We start from the raw sequence: 17,916 nt of genomic DNA on the forward strand, positions 1-17,916 counted from the left end.
TTCATGGCAAACAGAGAGACGAGGCGGTTTCTCGTTCAGTGAAAAACGATATTAGTAAACCTATTTTACACTTAAACTAATAATAAATTAATAGTGGAAAACCTGAGATGAAAGCTTAAAAGCACAAGAAAAAAACAAGACAATATTGTGTTTTTAGTAAGAAAATTACTTTTACTGTGTTAACTACAAAAAAATGAAAAATTCAGAGCCAAATATAAATGAATAAAAACAAACAAAAGACATAATATATATACACAGGGTGACATCTATTTTAGGGATGGCCAAACTTGCTTAACGTAAGAGCCACATACAATAAACTTCAGATATTTGAGAGCCACAGGACATGAACAAATATTACACACACGTTTTTATTGTTACGTGTACATTTTGTTATATAAATGTTATATAAATATTAAGAAATACGTGTACGTAATAATATTTATTCATATATGTAGTTTTTAAACTGTTAATTTGTATTAGTTTCAATAATCACAAAGTACACATATATATATACCAAATGTTTTCAAAATCCTGGGTAATTGTTGTTTTAACTATACTGAGCGTATTTTATATGGTAATAAATTACGGAAACATCTAAGAAAAATATGCAAATTTGCATGTCATTAATATTAAATGAGATTGCCAAAAATAAAAATAAAAGAGGTATAAAACAGATATTTTAAGGATGTTTATTAGTCTTAGTGAACATCTGATCAAAACATGGAGGAAAATACGTAAAACAATAACATTAGAGATATTTTAATCAGATACCACCTTACAAAATTTTAGGCTTATCATAATATTCTTCTGACACACACAAACATTGATACAATTATCAGGATATTTACTGCTAGTAGAGGTCTTGTGAGTTTCCATTTTGTTTGTGAGTCGTTGAAATTCCGGCTGATAGTTTGTCAAGACTGTACGAATTAGTTCCGTAAGGTTTTGATTTGCAAGGATTGCACGATGCTTCGACTTCACAAACTTCATTACAGAGTTCAGGGATTCACAGCAGTATGTTGTTCTGAAAACTGAGATGAGTCGCACACTGGTTTTCTTCAGTTCAGGATATTTTATTTCTGGAACTTGCTTCCAGAACTCGGTTGTAGAATGGGATTTATGGATCATCTTTAGACCTAGGTACTCCTGTAGTTCTATTATTTTCATTTCTGTAACCAGATGTTCGAGAATTGAATAACCATCATTGATCACAATGAATGGATTTACAAGAAAGGCGAAGCAGAACTTCAGATTCTGCAAGTCCTCAAACCTGTCTAGGAAGTTATCAAGCAGTCCTTGTAATTTATCTTTGTATTTTTCCGGTTTGTGGTCTTTTATTTCAATATCAGGGAATGTAGTTACTCTTCTATTGAGAGTGGGAAAGTAGCTGAAGTTTTTTAACAATGTGTTCTCTTTGAAAATGTCCTATTTTATTCTGAATGCTAAAAATTGTCTGAGTAAGATCAGAAATAATCTTATCCTTTCCCTGGAGTGCCAAGTTGAGAGTTTGTAGATGATTCATTATATCAGTAAAGAACATTAGATCTTGCATCCATTCATCATTTCCCAGTAATAATAGGCTCCAACAGATCCACAAACCTATTTAACACATTTCTAGTTGACAGTCACCTCACAATGCAGTAGGAAGAGACATCACTGAGTTTATCTTCAGATTCCAGTTCTTCATTAAATTTCTGAACTGTCGGTGGGTCTTCCCATTTAAATGCATGAAATTGACAATTTCAAGAACAAATTTCATAACATCTTAATACTTGAAGTATCTGGCTGCCAGGTGTTCACAATGAACAATACAATGAACAGGGAGAAACTATGGAAAGCTGGGATCACTTTTCATAAGTGCAATTAATCCTGCATTTTTCCCCACCATTGCAGGTGCTCCTTCTGTTGCAACACTGACGAGTTTATCCAGTGGAATATCAGTATTTGTTAAGGTTTATCAAGCGCATTTTTAATTTCAACACCACGAGTTGTTTTTTTTAGTGCTATTAAGTCCAACATCTCTTCTTTCAAAGTTACATTAGAGAAAACATAATGAACAAATACCGCCAGTTGTGGGTTGTCTTGTATGTCTGTAGATTCGTCAAGTGCTAAGCTGGATGCAAGGGAGTTCTTTAAATCATTTTAAATTTTGCAGGCAACATCATCATTGATCTGGTAGATACGTCTCTCTGTAGTGCAGTGTGAAGCTGGCGTTTGTGTTATTAGTTGCTGAAGTTTTGTGTTATTTGGATCTAACACTGCAACAACTTCAGCTATATTCTTCTTAACAAATTCACCATCAGATTATGGACGTTTAGCACTGGCAATATTCCACGATATAGCAAAACATAATTACAAAGCTCAGCCAACATATTTCCGTGAGCCGCACATTATGTCAAAGAGCTGCAGTTTGGCCACCCTGATCTATTTGATGCATTACGTCTTAATAGTATGGTTTGGTATTGAATTTCGCGCGAAGCTACACGAGGGCTGTCTGAGCTACCGTCCCTAACTTAGTAGTGTAAGACTAGAAGGAAGGCAGCTAGTCATAACCACACACAGCCAACGAATAGTGGGATTGACCGTCACATATAACGCCCCACGGCTGAAAGGGAGAGCATGTTTGGTGTGATGGGGATTTGAAACCGCGACCCTCGGATTACGAGTCAAGCGCTCTAACCACCTGGCCGTACCGGGCCTATTAGTATGGACCTTTGTGAAATATGTGGTTATTTGAACATAAGAAAGAGAAGACGTGCGTTATATCACAGCTTAGATCTACGCCTTTTAGCTTAACTTTCACTGTTAGAGCATCGAGAAGCACGTGCACTAACGCCGAACATAGTCCGTGAAGAATGCACTTACAGACCTAATTGAATCGGTGAATTCAAAAGAGATCCAAGTCCAAGATATATGTTTTTGCAGGAAATCAACTTAATTGCACATCTTAAAGGGAGGCTATGCCAAATGATTCATACTTTACCCAGATATAGCATCAGTTCATAGCTTACAAATGCTATAATATGAAGCACTTCACTATTTTAATTTCAGAGGGTTGGCAAACTAAAGTCTCTGGACTTGGGCCCTTCTTGAATTAAACAGTAGTAAAATCTGAAGAGAATGGACATACCGCATATTTCTCAGCTGAGGATATCTTTATTTCTTATTCTGTCATATTTTAAACACTTCTTAAGATCAGTTTATATCCAAATTATTGTTCTGATACATGATAACTGCCAGTAAAATGAGTTTTTCATTCTGAAAGGGGACAGGTTATTAATGAGGTGCATCATTCCAATGGTATCTAATCTTCAAAGTCAGACTCATCTTCACCCCTAGTATCACAAACTGTTAACTTATTGAGGAACTGCTGAGACTCTGGTGAAAGATATTTTGCCAATTTTTGAACATCCTTTACTTTTGCTGCCTTTACACCAAAGTTGCCCACTGCAGAGTGGCTCCTCTGGGTATGTAACAACCCTGACTGAGGGCTTTAGATGGCGGAATCTGATTATGACCTAAGCAGACATATTTTCGGAAACCTCTATGTCATTTCTGAAATCTGCACTGAATCTGAACACCTTGTATTTGCTGACTGTGTACTTCTCTCCATCCTTTCTGACTGACTTTTTATAAAATTGACCAAGGTGGGATTTGAAATCAAGCATATCATTCTTCGCCTTCAGCACGTAATCTTTTTTGCTTGTTTCTGGCCCATTCTTATTCATTACGCTTTCCTTTCGGCCTAATCTCTTCATCACTTGAATCAAACTCATGCTGCATGGGCGCTGCCATCTTGGATGACTAGTGCTGCCACCTAAAACATTAAGCTAAATCCATGCAACAGAGGCCCAAGTCCTGGAATTGGGTCCCTCTTGCACTCAATGCATTTTAAATGCTGTGAGTAGTCAATACATTATTGTGAACTTGAGACCTTTATGCACACAATCAGATAGCTTGTCTCTTAAAGATCATTAAACATATAATATCTCAATTGTGAAAATTTGTGGACTTGGGCCCCTTTTGTATTCACCGATTCAATTGTTATTGCATTGATGACCTCATTGTTTCTTAAGTCCAGAAGTTAGACCCTCTCCTGAAATACTTCCGTGTACCAATTATTTTACATAAGAATTAAGGTTTATTTATTTCAGAATTTCGTATGAAATTACGCAAGGTCTATCTACGCATAGCTATCCCTAATTTTTGAACTGATAGATTAGGTAGCAATATAGAATGAGAGAGATGACATTACAGAATATTGACATAATATTACGCTCTCTTATTTACAGTAAGTTCTTTAAAAGTCTGCTCAGACTGTGGGATTTAGCCATCACTCTCATAGTACATCACCGCCCACAAAGCGCAGAGCGCGTTTATGTGGGTGGAGGTTGTCGCAAAGTGTTTGTATTTTGTATAGCGTTAGAAGAACACGTAAGCACTTGAATCAGATACGGCTGGGTCATTTGTAGCAAGAGCACACCAAATTGAAATGTACACACAAGCTTTTGGCTTTAATTTTGTCCCGCATTGAAACTTTTGAGCATGTTAAGAGTTTTTAAAATAATCAAAACTAAATACTTTCCGACCATACTTTCGATTTCACCCTCCTACAGGTTATCCTCACGCACTGCGCAGTCACTGGAATGACCAAACTAACTGAGTTAATTGTACCTACTGTAATTACAATCTATGTCTTTCAATATTTCTTAATTTTACCACTAAACACCCAAGTGTCATTTAGTTCCAACACCTCTTCATATTAAAGCCCCTTAAAAAGTTCGATTTCTCAAAGAATATTTAATAATTTTATTTTTATTGTCACACTGTAAGACAGCACCGTTCCATTTAAAAAAAATTGCACGTTGATTTAAAAATACCGTTTTTTGTGTTATGCATGTTTATATTCAATTTGTGCAATCCTAATTCCTATCTAGCGTTGAAGTGGTGTTTTGATGACCAAATTATCGAAGTAAAATTGCACTAGGCCTAATATAAGGTAAGGAGAACGCATTGGTACATTGAATTTCATGTAAACTGTTCGAGAAATATTCGCGCTATCTGTCCCTAATATTAAAGTAATAGACTAGATGGGGAGAAGTGTATTTAATATCACCCACTGCTAATTTTTTGTCAGAGAGAGTAGTGAACGCAAACGAACTTGGCAGGGGTTTAGATTGGAGAGAGAGAGAAGTCTCAAGAATTCTCTCTCCAACTGGGGTGGTCAGGAACGTTGTGGTTCCTCTTCGTCCCCTCACATGAAAGATTATTGAACTTTACATGGAAGTTTGTCTTTATTTTGTTTTAGTTTCTTTAAGGTGAAGAAGTGAGGTAGGGGATATGAAAATGACGCGACAGAAGGGAGACCTAGACGAGGGCGGCATAAAGGAAGTAAGAGAGGCCAGAGCCTGTGGTCAGAATAACCTGACGGCTGGCGATTACTAAACATTGACTTTAGATGGACTTAAAACTGACTTAAATGGCTGTTTTCAGGACTAGGCAAGAATGTCAACTGCTAGCTGAGGTCTTGTACAACAGGTAGGAACTTCAAGTTGAACTTTCGTACACACCTGATGCCCAGTGATGATAGAGAAAAACGTGAGCTTGGTGGTGAATCAACTGGCTGTTCTTCTTCAGTGAATTGTTCTTCATCGGTCTGGGATTCTTTGTTTCTTGTAATTTTCATTTGTTTCATCTGAGTGTTTGTGGTCTGTTTCTCTGTTTGAGAAATTTATCTGTTTATCCCACGCCTCGATAGTTGTCATGTGAATGGTCTGAGTAGTGAAATTTGACCACTTCTCTTATAATGCGTACATGGTTACGCCCTCAAAGTGCAAAGAGCTATTTGTTTTGTTACTTTGTAGTGATGTGATACGAATAACAGAATCTTAGAGTCACAATGTCGCACATTAAACACGGAACTTCGCTTGGCCCACTGAGAAAGTTACAGTGATTTCAGGCAGTGTTTGACTCTGTACGAGTGGCTGATTCAGAATTAATATTTAGTGTTTGGCCTTTCACTTTCAGATACCTTTTAGCACTTTGTTTCAAAATGTTCGAGCAAACTCACACAAAAATTAGAGACCAAAGGAAAGATAAATTGTCAACAACATTCACCGCCCAACTCTTATGTGGTTAATTAGTAAAATTTGTCCATCACTCATATAAAGTACCCACGACCGAGAGATACGGAACTGGTTTTTGCGGCAACAGAGCGTGAGCCATGAATTTTTCGATTCACAGTTTGGGCACGTTAACCCGAAGGCTACGCCTAACCCGCTAGCATTTATATATTAAGTGTCCCCGTACTGTAAGATTGTTATTAATTCAAACTAAATCGAACAAATATCAGCTGAAAATGTATATTAAGTAATTGATAGCAATTAAGAGTTATGAAAATACAAAACAGTATATTGAACAGTTGCTCCGATTCACATTACAATATTTTAAGTAACGTTTCGGCTTACATCAGAGCTTTAGTGTGATTAATCAACGACATACAAGAAGATGCATTTACAAACAAATTATCAAATCATGTTTTTCTTGATAAATCCGTAAGTCTACTATTAATATTAAAAGTATCTTGCCATTTGAAAACTCACAGTAGTAGTTTAGTTCCGAGTGTTTTTTTCATTACTGTAATTTTTATTTAAATTCACACAAGTGAAGCAGTGGTTTCTGATACGCGACGTGGGGGCTACATAAAGTCTTCCAAAACCTGATTCTTGGCCCGCACCATAATCCGATATGTTAGCACTTTAAGTCAATACAATACCAAAGAGTACGCAAGACTGTACTTAGGGAGAGATATTTCCCCCCAACAATCTTACGCTGATCGTCAGCTTTATGGTTATCATCTGATACGGCTTAATGCTAAATTATCCCCCAAAATAATGAAATGCAATTGCAAAGTGTTCTTTGTTCTTATCTTAACTAAAATGATACCTTGCTCAACTTACTTAAGTTAGCACCGTACAGTTAATAATTATTCACATTTTTACAGTTGTTACTTTTCAGTACGCAGTGCAGAAGCTGAAGGAGGCCACTATTTGGGCAATTTTTAAAACCCTCACCCACCCCAGAAAAACGATTACCATTCCCAAAATTAGGACTAGTCTTCAATTCTGTTATTATCTAGACTATGCTGACAAGAATTGTTTCAGAGGTCCTCCAGTGGCACAGCGGTATGTCTGCGGACTTACAATACTAGAAATCGGGTTTCAATACTCGTAGTGGGCAGAGCACAGATAGCCCATTGTGTAGCTCTGTGTTTAACTACAAATAAGAAGTTTCGCGCAAAACGACACAAAACTTCCTGTTATATCTGCCCTTTATGTTGAACAGGAGAGAAGACAATAAGTGAAGAGTACCCTTATTCATCTCAAGAAATTTTGGAGTACTGTAATTGAATAGAAGAATTTGATGGTCACTTTTAACACCACCACGGTCCCAGAGTGTGGAGCGCGTTTTATCGGAAAGGGACGCAAACCATAACTCCTTAGGATTCACAGGCCGGCACGTTTTACACTAGGTTATGCCAAGCATTGGTAACAAGGGAACATGATGAGCCCGTAACAATTAGTTAGCAGTTGAAACATTATTAGTACTCAATACTTTATTCTTCAAAGTTAATGTTTACGCTTCATATACATTTTGATACTTTTAATGGCATATCCATAAGAGCCTTATTCACTATCCATAATTAAAATTACTTTCATTTTGATACTCATAATTTACAGACGGTAGTGAATAATGTTGGATTCTCGGCAGTTTTGATATTTCGTGCCACGCGAATATGTACAAGTTTTGATCAAAGCAAATCTATTCTGTAAAATATCGAACATGTAACTTTAGCTATATATCCCTAGCGGCAAAAATAAAATGTTCTAGATTTGAAATAATCGGCTTAAATAAACATAACTACAGTGAAACCCTCTAAAGCAGCCACCTTCAGGATTGAGACAAAATGGCCTGATTAGAGGAGTTCCACTGTACATAATTAGGGATTATATAAACAAAAAAAGGGACTGTGATTGAATGACCGCTTAGAGGGGTTCCACTGTATAACAATCCGATTTTCCTACCTATTAGCAAAAACACACAAAAAAACAACAACAAAAGAAAATCATTATTACACGCTTGTTAGTACGTTTCGAAATTTTTAATTTGCAAAGCATAGGTTGAAATGATGTGAACGTCTAAACTGAAACGTCTTCTAGTTTCTTTTAGAGTTTCGTCATTATTTACCATATTGCTATAACATCTAAATGCTTATCAGTTTCACTTATTTCTTTTTCGTGAACGTCTGCATGAAAGAGGGAATATTTTACAATATCCACTTAACCTTTTTTTATTCTCGTGAAGTATGGATCAAGATATTACATTTTATCTCTAAATAAATAAAAACAATATTTATATATGTTTATGATATATTTAAAGGTAGAACTAGTGATGCCTAAATGCTTATAATCAAAATACAATCAATGCTTTTATAACATATGTAAAATACATAATAATGACTGCTTATGTTTGTTACTGTTTACAGGACATATATCTTTAACTACGAGTCTGTTTAAAAAATGAGATAACAACGAACTACCAGTGGTCTCCTTTGTGAAAACATGCTGCAATCACAAAACTTTAAAAATAGCTTTACTTTGTTTCCAGGAGTGCACCCACGAGACATAAAAGAAGATTACATCTTGAAGTATAAATTGAAACCTCTGGCAGTGCCTACCATCCTTCCAGGTCATCTTCGACATAGAGCAAGTTGTACTATCACAAAATAGACAACATCCAAACAAACGTGTTCCTGAAATCAAGGAAACATACCCAGTATCTGTCAAGAAGAAAAAGACATCAGGTTTCGAGCATTCATATTGTTGAACTGTCCCAGTGGAAAATCAGCTTGAAGCAGCTAAGGACAAACTAAAAAAAATACAAAACGATTTGAGAGTATGCAAGCAAAAAATGAAAATGAAAACTGAATCCATCGCAAAACTGTTACAAATCATAGAAGAAAAGAATCTTTTCACCAAAGCGCAAGTTGATTTGATGTCACTAAACTTCTGTGACAAAACTGTGAATCTTATTGAGAATAAATTGAAGGCACGTGAGACTGATACCAAAGGAATACATTACTGAGATCATCTCAAACAATTTGCAACCACAGTTCATTTTTATAGTCCACAAGCATCTGTATTTCTAAGAGGCTACCTCACACTGCCGCATGTGACAACAATTAGACAGCGGAGTCCCAGTATAAACTGTGAGCCTGGCTTTTCAAAGAGACTTTGAATCACTTGAAAGAAATGACCGAGAATATTAGAGACTGCATGCTTCTTTCTGACGCCATGGCAATCAAGAAGGAAGTTGTTTTGAACTCAGCTACGAAGAAATACACAGGATTTGTTGATTGTGACCACTTTCAACCATCTTGTGGGGGCTCTCTAGCAACTGAAAAATGATTTTATATTTAACATATACAATATTCACACATATAGGGTGTACAATGTAGTAGTAATATTTGAAACAAAATAGATGCTTAATTAACTATACTGTTACCTTATTAACATTAAAAATTACAAAAATAATGTCAGTAATATATAATTATAATGTGTATATGTTTTAAATTTAGTTATGTTGTTATATAGGTGTTTCTGTTGTTCTTAAGGTCCATACATTCACCAGCAATTATTACATATTCTTTCCTCCAATATGCCTATTCTTAAATTAACATAAAATTTAATACATCTTTGGCATTGTATACATATGATGTAACTAATGCTAGTTGACATGCCTTCTGTATAACAGTGCATATTATGACTTATTTTTCAGTAATATACTTGTATATCTGATTATGTATCCTTCACTGTAATCTTACGAAATGTAATAAATTGAATATATAACTCAAAAAGGTGATTAACGATTTAAAAAGCTAGAACTATCATATGCTAAATATCCCGACTGACCACAAGTCAAAATTACTCCCTTGCATCGTTTTACCACATACTAGACACAGTAGGTTTCCAGTGAGGACCAAAACAGCACTGGAAGCACATTAGTTTGTCACTTTCGAAACTTTATGTGCATTTATTATCGGCTTCTACAAAATTAATGGGAATTAGCGCGCAATGAACGGAAATAATGCCTAGTCGCACATTTTGAAGCTTACGAGCCAAAGGGCCTAAATTCGCCACTGGGCTTTTAAAAGTCTGCAGATGGAAGCTTTCAATGTAGAATTTGAACATTTTTATATTCAAGACTGCCTACAATGCTTTTCAGTCACAAGTCACTTTTTCAAGTAGGCGATATTTATTTGTTGAAATATATAAATCCTCATTGATGAATTTAGGCACTATGTCTCGTACTCATAAGTAAATATATAGATTAAATTTATACGGAATCAGGTACGTTATGATATCCACCAGGATTTATTCGACAATAAATTGCGAAAATTTACTTCATGCATGGCAATTTGCTTCATAATTGCTATAATCGCAGACAAGATTAGTTAACTATAGTTTTGTCAGGAAAATCTCACCCACCTTCGTTGGCATCGTTCCAGTTTGGGCGGCCATTTTGAAACCTACATTACGTCACACACTGTGATTGATCAATGTACGAGAGTAATCTGTCTCTCTTTATAACTCTATGGTGACTAATTGTAGTATTTTCAGGTAAAACGATTTTTTTTGACAATTATCACTTTGGTGAACCTACATGAAGCAAAAAACAACAGTAGATTCGATCAAGAAATAAGAGTATGCTGTGTTTGATAATTCCAAGTTTTTAAGTTTGAAATAAAGAAATAGATGTAAACAAAGGAAGAAATCATTATAACAAACAGAAGATACCGAACACGTACTTGCAGGTTGTCACAAACTCAAGGTATATTTACGTCAAACCAACCAATAATTAGTCTAATTTGATAAGGGAAGATGTGCACTTTGTGGTAAAAGTATGAAAAGTGGAACACACTTATATCATGCCAAAGAATGTAAATTCAGATATAGTGACATCCAAGACTTTCCTTGTGACGGCCATTTTTCAGGATAGATCATATCTCTAAAACTAATACTAGTAAGAGGCCTAGAACCTTCATTAAGATGTCTAAACGCAAGTCTTCGGGGTCCTCGAGTTCAGAAAAAGGAAGTAAGTCTTTACGCGATAATCCTCTAATAGAACGATTGAATTCGATAGAAAGTCCCATTTTTAGTTCACTATTTAGAATTTATATAAAAAATGTATTATGGAAAATGAAGAATATCCTTGAATATCTAAAACTGGATAAAACAAATAGTTTTCGTTTTATATCTAATAATAATGATTAATTTGATTTTTTGACAAAACTTTCATATTTGCATGCAACCATGTAGTCTAAAAACGTTGACTGCAGTATATATACATATACACACTCGTAGTATAAAATCTCCATACAACAGTGTGTAGTCTAAGAGCTTACAGAACTAATGGAGAAGCGGTTCACAAAGCAACAGATCCTGTTCAGTATTGAATATTTATCATTACCTTAAAATAACAGTATTTCTTGGTTAAAGACTAATGTTGACTGAAATACTAGATTTCAACTATTTTGCACATTCCATTATTAGTCATTTGAACTTCATCTTCTTGGTTTTAATTTTCAATTCTGCCTTTTACTTTATCCATTAATAATAACTACCAGAAAAAGACTGTATGCATTTCAGTTTAAAAAAACAAACAAATAAAAAGGATTTAAAAAAAATAAAACTTGAGAATTAATAAACTCAGAAAATGCTGAAAGATACTAATCACGATATTGTTGCAAAATTACAACATGGTATTTTTATGAAATTAATTTCAGTTTGCACTCGAATCATTAGTGGAATAAAAACATTGAGAATAACATAATAATAAGTACGGGTTTTGAATAAATTACAATAAAAATGTATAGATACACACAGACAAGGTGATGCCTATTTATTTCTATCATGGAACAAAACTCAACAATCACAAAAATTCAAATTTACAATAATAGGTAAAGTCGTTGCTCATTGATAACTTGACAATATCAAGGTAACACAGAAAGATTGAAGAAATTGATAATAAGTTAACATTTCAAAATGCTAACAATATACTTGGCTTTATAGGTTAAACTTGACAGTTAACTGTAAATTCATCACAAAATATTTTTATTATCACTGGGTTTAGTCTACATTAAACAGTATTGACGACAGAATCAAGAAAAACATTACATATTTTTAAATATGCAAACTGTATCAATACAAAATCTTAGAATGGACCATAAATGAAACTTCTGAACCTGATGTGAAGATGAACTCCACCTGTACTGAATTAGGTAAGAAGGTAAATGATAATTACATGTATTGAATGGAGTGAGCAACAAATTCAGTTTTTTTACTGATGATCCAATTAAAATAAAGATTAATCTTATGTTTTACATTCCAATAACTTTATTTACTGGAAAAAGTATATTCAAGACTCAATAAACACAACTTTTGGTGATACAAACACCTTAAATTAGTACAAATTATTGTGATGTAAAGTATTTTAAAACTGTGACTATATTTATTGCTAGCATTAAAAACATCACTACTAGGAAGCAACATGGTTACATTTGAAGGAAAAAACAAGCATATGCACTAACAAACCTACATATATTTCTAAATAAAGATATATCAGAAGTTTACAGAAAACAAATACCTTACTAGCATCCACATAAAACACAGCAAGTGCATAAGACCAAACAGACAGAAAGAGAAAAACTTTAAAATCAAAATAAACCATTACAAACCAATCTATTAATACAATATGGGTAATAGTTAACTAAACTATGTACCAATCTCGTGGCAAAAGGACAGTAAAACATTGTTTAGGTGATCAACTACCAATCTCATGATTCAAAGACAAATTAAACTAATACTAAGAAACTGTATATCAATCTTGTGGCTAAATATGCGTAACAACACTTATTCAGAAGACAATGCAGAAATGAAATGGCTACTAAGTAAGATTAATAGCAAGTTATTCAGAATACAAACTATTAATTTCTAAATACAACATAGACAAAAGGAAGTTCTATTTACAGCACACAACACTGTGATTCTAATAAAATAAAGTTACCTGTAGTAAGTTTTAATAATACATGAAAAACATCAGAAAAAATAACCCAGAAGACAAATTAGCAATCTTGAGATACAATGAAAACAATACCACTAAAAGTTTAAAAGAACAATTACTTATCTTATAATTTAGTATAGACACAGATACAGTAGACTAAAGACAGGGAATAAGCCACAATACAACACGAAAAGAAGACCATTGTGAAAAATTAGGATAAAATGGTAAGGATAATATGTAATTCTAATAACCAGATAGTCACAATAAAAAAATAAAGTCTTAACTAACAGTGCAAATGAATGAAACATAAAAGCACAGAAGATAAACTATATAACTATCAACACTTAAGTAAATCACAGACAAACTCAAGTACAAGTTCACATATTGACACATTCCTTGCTTCAGGAGGACCATAAATCATCTGCTACATATATACAAAACATTTCTGCATAATAAGTAGTTTAATTATCTAATAAGAATACAGTTGGGCAATAACACTTCAATCTAAGTTTACTAAGCAGTAGGTAAAATAACATTTCTTGGGTAAACAAACCAGAAAATATTATCACTTTTGCTGCAGTATAGATTAAAGCTTAAAATACACAATAAACATGGTGAAAGGTTACAACTGTACTACAACTCTGACAGAGCTCTATATTAATGTTAACAACCAATATCTGATACAAATATTAATAGTCTATAACAGGCAAAGATGTAGCTTTATATATGTCAGCAACCAATATCTGATACAAACATTAATAGTGGATAACAGGCAAAGATGTAGCTGTATATTAAAGTTACTAATCAACATCTGATACAAACAAATATGTTAATGTTGGATAGTAGGCAAAAATGTTTAACATTACATCCTTTTTGTTTTTATCCTAAAAGCCTACTAGAAGGCTGAGGACAACAAATACAGCTAAATAAAAAACAACTTCAAGTACAACAGCCACAAAATGACTAGCACAGACATCACTTCTACTACAACCAATCAACTTAGAGATGGTGCCATCTTTGAAGATGTTTCCCATTGTTTTGTCACGTCTTTGTGAACCAAACTGGTTAAATATATTTACATACTTCAACAAGGTTAAACAATAATGACTGTAAAAAAAATTGTAAATTAGTTAGGCATAATGCTATTTCATGACAGTATATCTCAATTTCAACCAAACTTCCAGAACTATGAGGAATTGAATAGAATCTCTTACTGAATACTTAGGGGAGAAGACTTTAAATGATATCACTACACCATGAAAAAAGTTATTTTGCCTATTAAATCAAAACTGGACAACATCAACAATTAACTTACAACTGCATAATCACAGCAAAACTCAACAAAAAAACAGGTTATTTATTTAATAACCCTTCTGCTTCTTCAAACTCTGTCTCTTGTAAATATTTGGATGAAGGGCAAATACACAAAGATATTTTGGATGAGTTCCACTAACACATTTATATTATCATAACATCTGTCAATGTGCTTAAAAAAATTAAATAATTTGTGTAAGCACATTAAAAATAACTTAAATCACTTACATGACTATAAACTATCTTCAGGTTTAAATAATATAAAATATGTAATAATGAACTAAACATATGGGCTGGATCCAAAATGTATTAAGTATTAGCGATGTTGGTTACTACACAGAACTAACCCTTCTATTAATAAGAAGGCTGAACATTTTAATATAATAAATGTAAATTACAGGAACTGGTAACTTTACAAAGCAGATTATCTTGTGTTCAAGTTAGAAAATAACAAGCTACTAATTTATTACTATAAAAAGACCATTTTTTTTTAACAATATCATGTCTGGTTTTTATTTAAATTGGGCATTTTGGTGCAATTTAAAGCACATGATCCATTCAATGTTTTGTTTTTATGTTATTGTGATTTCTAGGAACTACCATTCTTCATCTGTACATCAAAGAAAGCTAACGAACCTCACATCTCACTAAAAAATACATGTCACTTACCCTTCAAATACCTATATTAATGTATATTTCTTTGCAATGAAAAGTTAGAAATAATAATAATAATGAAATTCAAATAGTTTAGAAAATAGATGGATAATGAAACAACCTTTGAAAAAAGTTTGAAACATATTGATTTGATTAACTGATGTGAAAACTAGCTAACAAAATAGTGTAGCTGTAAAATTGAAAGTCGGTGCACTGTGAACCATGAATCTTGCATGTATAATATTCTACACTAGAGTACACCTTACATAACTTTATGACATTATCTCTAAAATAATATATATACATTTAATGTACAATCACAATGTAAGTTTCAGTTTTGAAGCTTTCATCCATGATGGTAGTTCACACTATCTTGTATGCTAGACAGAATGTACTGTTTAATCCAGTTAGTGGAACCCATCACAAAGAGGTACAGAGGAATTAAGACACATGAATTTATTAAATTATACAACAATTCATAACATTCCCAAATGAAAATTATCATAAATTCCAATTTTCGTAGTTACAGAATCCTTTTACTACACAAAAAAAAATTCGTGCAATCCACATACACAGTTTGTGTTTTTTTTTAACATTCCCAAAACAATATGGACATTCAAGAAATTATGTTCAGCCAGTCAGAACAAAAAGGAACCTGGCAATATTCTGAAAGATAATCTGAGTTTGTAACACCAGAGCATAAAACAATGACTAACCAAATAATTAATCTCAGTTTATCCATACTGAGTAAATACAGAAGTACAAACAGCTCCTTTCAGTGGTTGAATATAGAGGTTTAAAACATCACACAAAAGAGAAATAATTTTATTTTTACATAAAAACCTTAAAATGTGAGAGCAGCTGATACTGCATCTAATGCAATTAAACTTTTCATCTTCAGTCATACACATCTACATTAAGATAGCAAGTTTCTGTATGAAATAAATTTCACCAATTATTTTATCATATAAAATCAATTTGTCATTTCATTCATGAGTGTTTTTTTTTGTTATTATTAAACAATCCAAAAAAGGTTGTAATTATTCTGGAATAAAATAAATGTCAGTTTCAATAACTAATATATCAATATCTAATGTATAAATCAGACAATATTACAAAATTATCTATAGAGAACATGAAATTCTGATCTATTTCCAGAACAAATTTATGAAAAATCTTAATGAAAGTTTCATATTTATTGATTACTGTAGATTTTATAGCACCATTCATTCAAATTCATGGGTATTCTATAAATACTCAACACTATTTGAAAATAACTTCTATTATAACCAAGTCTGCCTGTAACTTCAATAAGCATTGTTTACCTTGTCTTCCAACTTCAGGAAATACATTTATTTGGAATTTGGTGGGTATATCAGCACTAAAATTCATTATCTTAGTAAATATAGATTTAACAATTAAGACCATCTTATTGCCAGGATCCTGAGCCTTTGACCAAAAAAAAAAATTAGCCAAACTAGGGGAGGGAAAAAAAGACGACTAAGGAGACCTTTACATGACATTCTGTGCAGATTCTAAACCTATCTGTGGCACCATGGTCAGATTCCTAGAGGAAAATATGCATTAATTATAAAACATTATTAACATGAACAGTATATATACACATCTTGACTTTGAGTAACATTAATATTTCATCACAGACAAAACATCAGAAATAATTTTTAAAGCAGGCCTTATTGTTACACTTGTAAACAGTATGTAAATACAAGGTTTGTAATATACACAAATCAAGAATATTTTTAAACAATGAAATTATACTTGTATACATATCTTCAATGTTAGATGACATTTTCAAGTTTACCTAAAAAAAGATCAGATTTACAAAATACATTAGCAAAATACTTCATTAGACCCTGAGGTGTGGATGGTGTGTTCAGTCAAACTTATCTTTAAGAGTTAGAAGATACACAAGCATACAAGGATTATTACTGGATGACTCCCTATAAAATGTTTAACACTATTGTGAGGAAAATGTCAAGTATTGCAAGCATTTAACAATCTGTCAGTTAAATAATATCCAACGAGGCAATAATTCATGTTACACAATAAACAAGGAGGTAATGCCAATAAAAATTATTCTTTTGATGGGTCAGGAAGTTAGCTTATTGATGGGTTTAACCTGTTGACTACCAAGTATTTCAAATACTACAATACAATTCTAATGCTTCTTCATTTTGTAATTTTTTCATGACGCCATTTTGGATCGAAAGTGAAACAATTTGTAAGTAAGTCAAATGCATGTATGTTTCTGACATATAGCATTGAAGTTAGGTATTATTGAGAACGAATTAACGCGTCCGTGGCACTGTGTTACCGATCGGCTTGGACAAGTTACCTCCAAGTTACTTCTTTGGCACTAAACAGGTTAATTAAAAACACAAATATAATAGTGAATAAAAAAAACAACAATAATGCTCATAAATTTCACTTCTAACAATTTAGTTAGACCTAGCAGTAAACAAAAAGGAAGAAATAGGTTTGCAGGAGTAAAAGACAAGCAGAATCTTGTATTAGCCTAGCTCTGAAATACTTTCTCAAAACAACATAAAAGATGGATCAAGTCCTGAGAATGTATATATCATAAAGCCTATCAAAGCAGTATTATCAATAATCAGTGATGATGAGAAAACCCACTTGTAGAGAAAAATATGTATGTACAAACGGCTGGTTTGGGTTGTGAACCTAACGATGACTGAAGAAGGTCAAAACATTGTTGGCTCCTCTACATAAAAAGTTTCTCAACCAAACCAGCCATTTTTACATATATATAATATTATCAATATCCAATATTTCAACAATAGTCAG

General features: G+C 33.1%; 1 protein-coding gene across 6 annotated transcripts in view; it reads right to left on the reverse strand.

The window, feature by feature from the left end:
• Positions 1–11,934: 11,934 nt before the first annotated feature.
• The window catches only part of LOC143239648 (endophilin-A-like), a 49,454-nt gene continuing 43,472 nt past the window's right edge, over positions 11,935–17,916 (reverse strand). For all 6 annotated transcript variants that reach the window (XM_076480972.1, XM_076480967.1, XM_076480970.1 and 3 more), the window contains one exon: positions 11,935–16,657. The gene's annotated coding sequence lies outside the window, so the exon portion shown is untranslated. The remainder of the gene's footprint in view (positions 16,658–17,916) is intronic.

This window comes from Tachypleus tridentatus, chromosome 13 (assembly GCF_004210375.1).
Source record: "Tachypleus tridentatus isolate NWPU-2018 chromosome 13, ASM421037v1, whole genome shotgun sequence".
Lineage (NCBI taxonomy): Eukaryota > Metazoa > Arthropoda > Merostomata > Xiphosura > Limulidae > Tachypleus > Tachypleus tridentatus.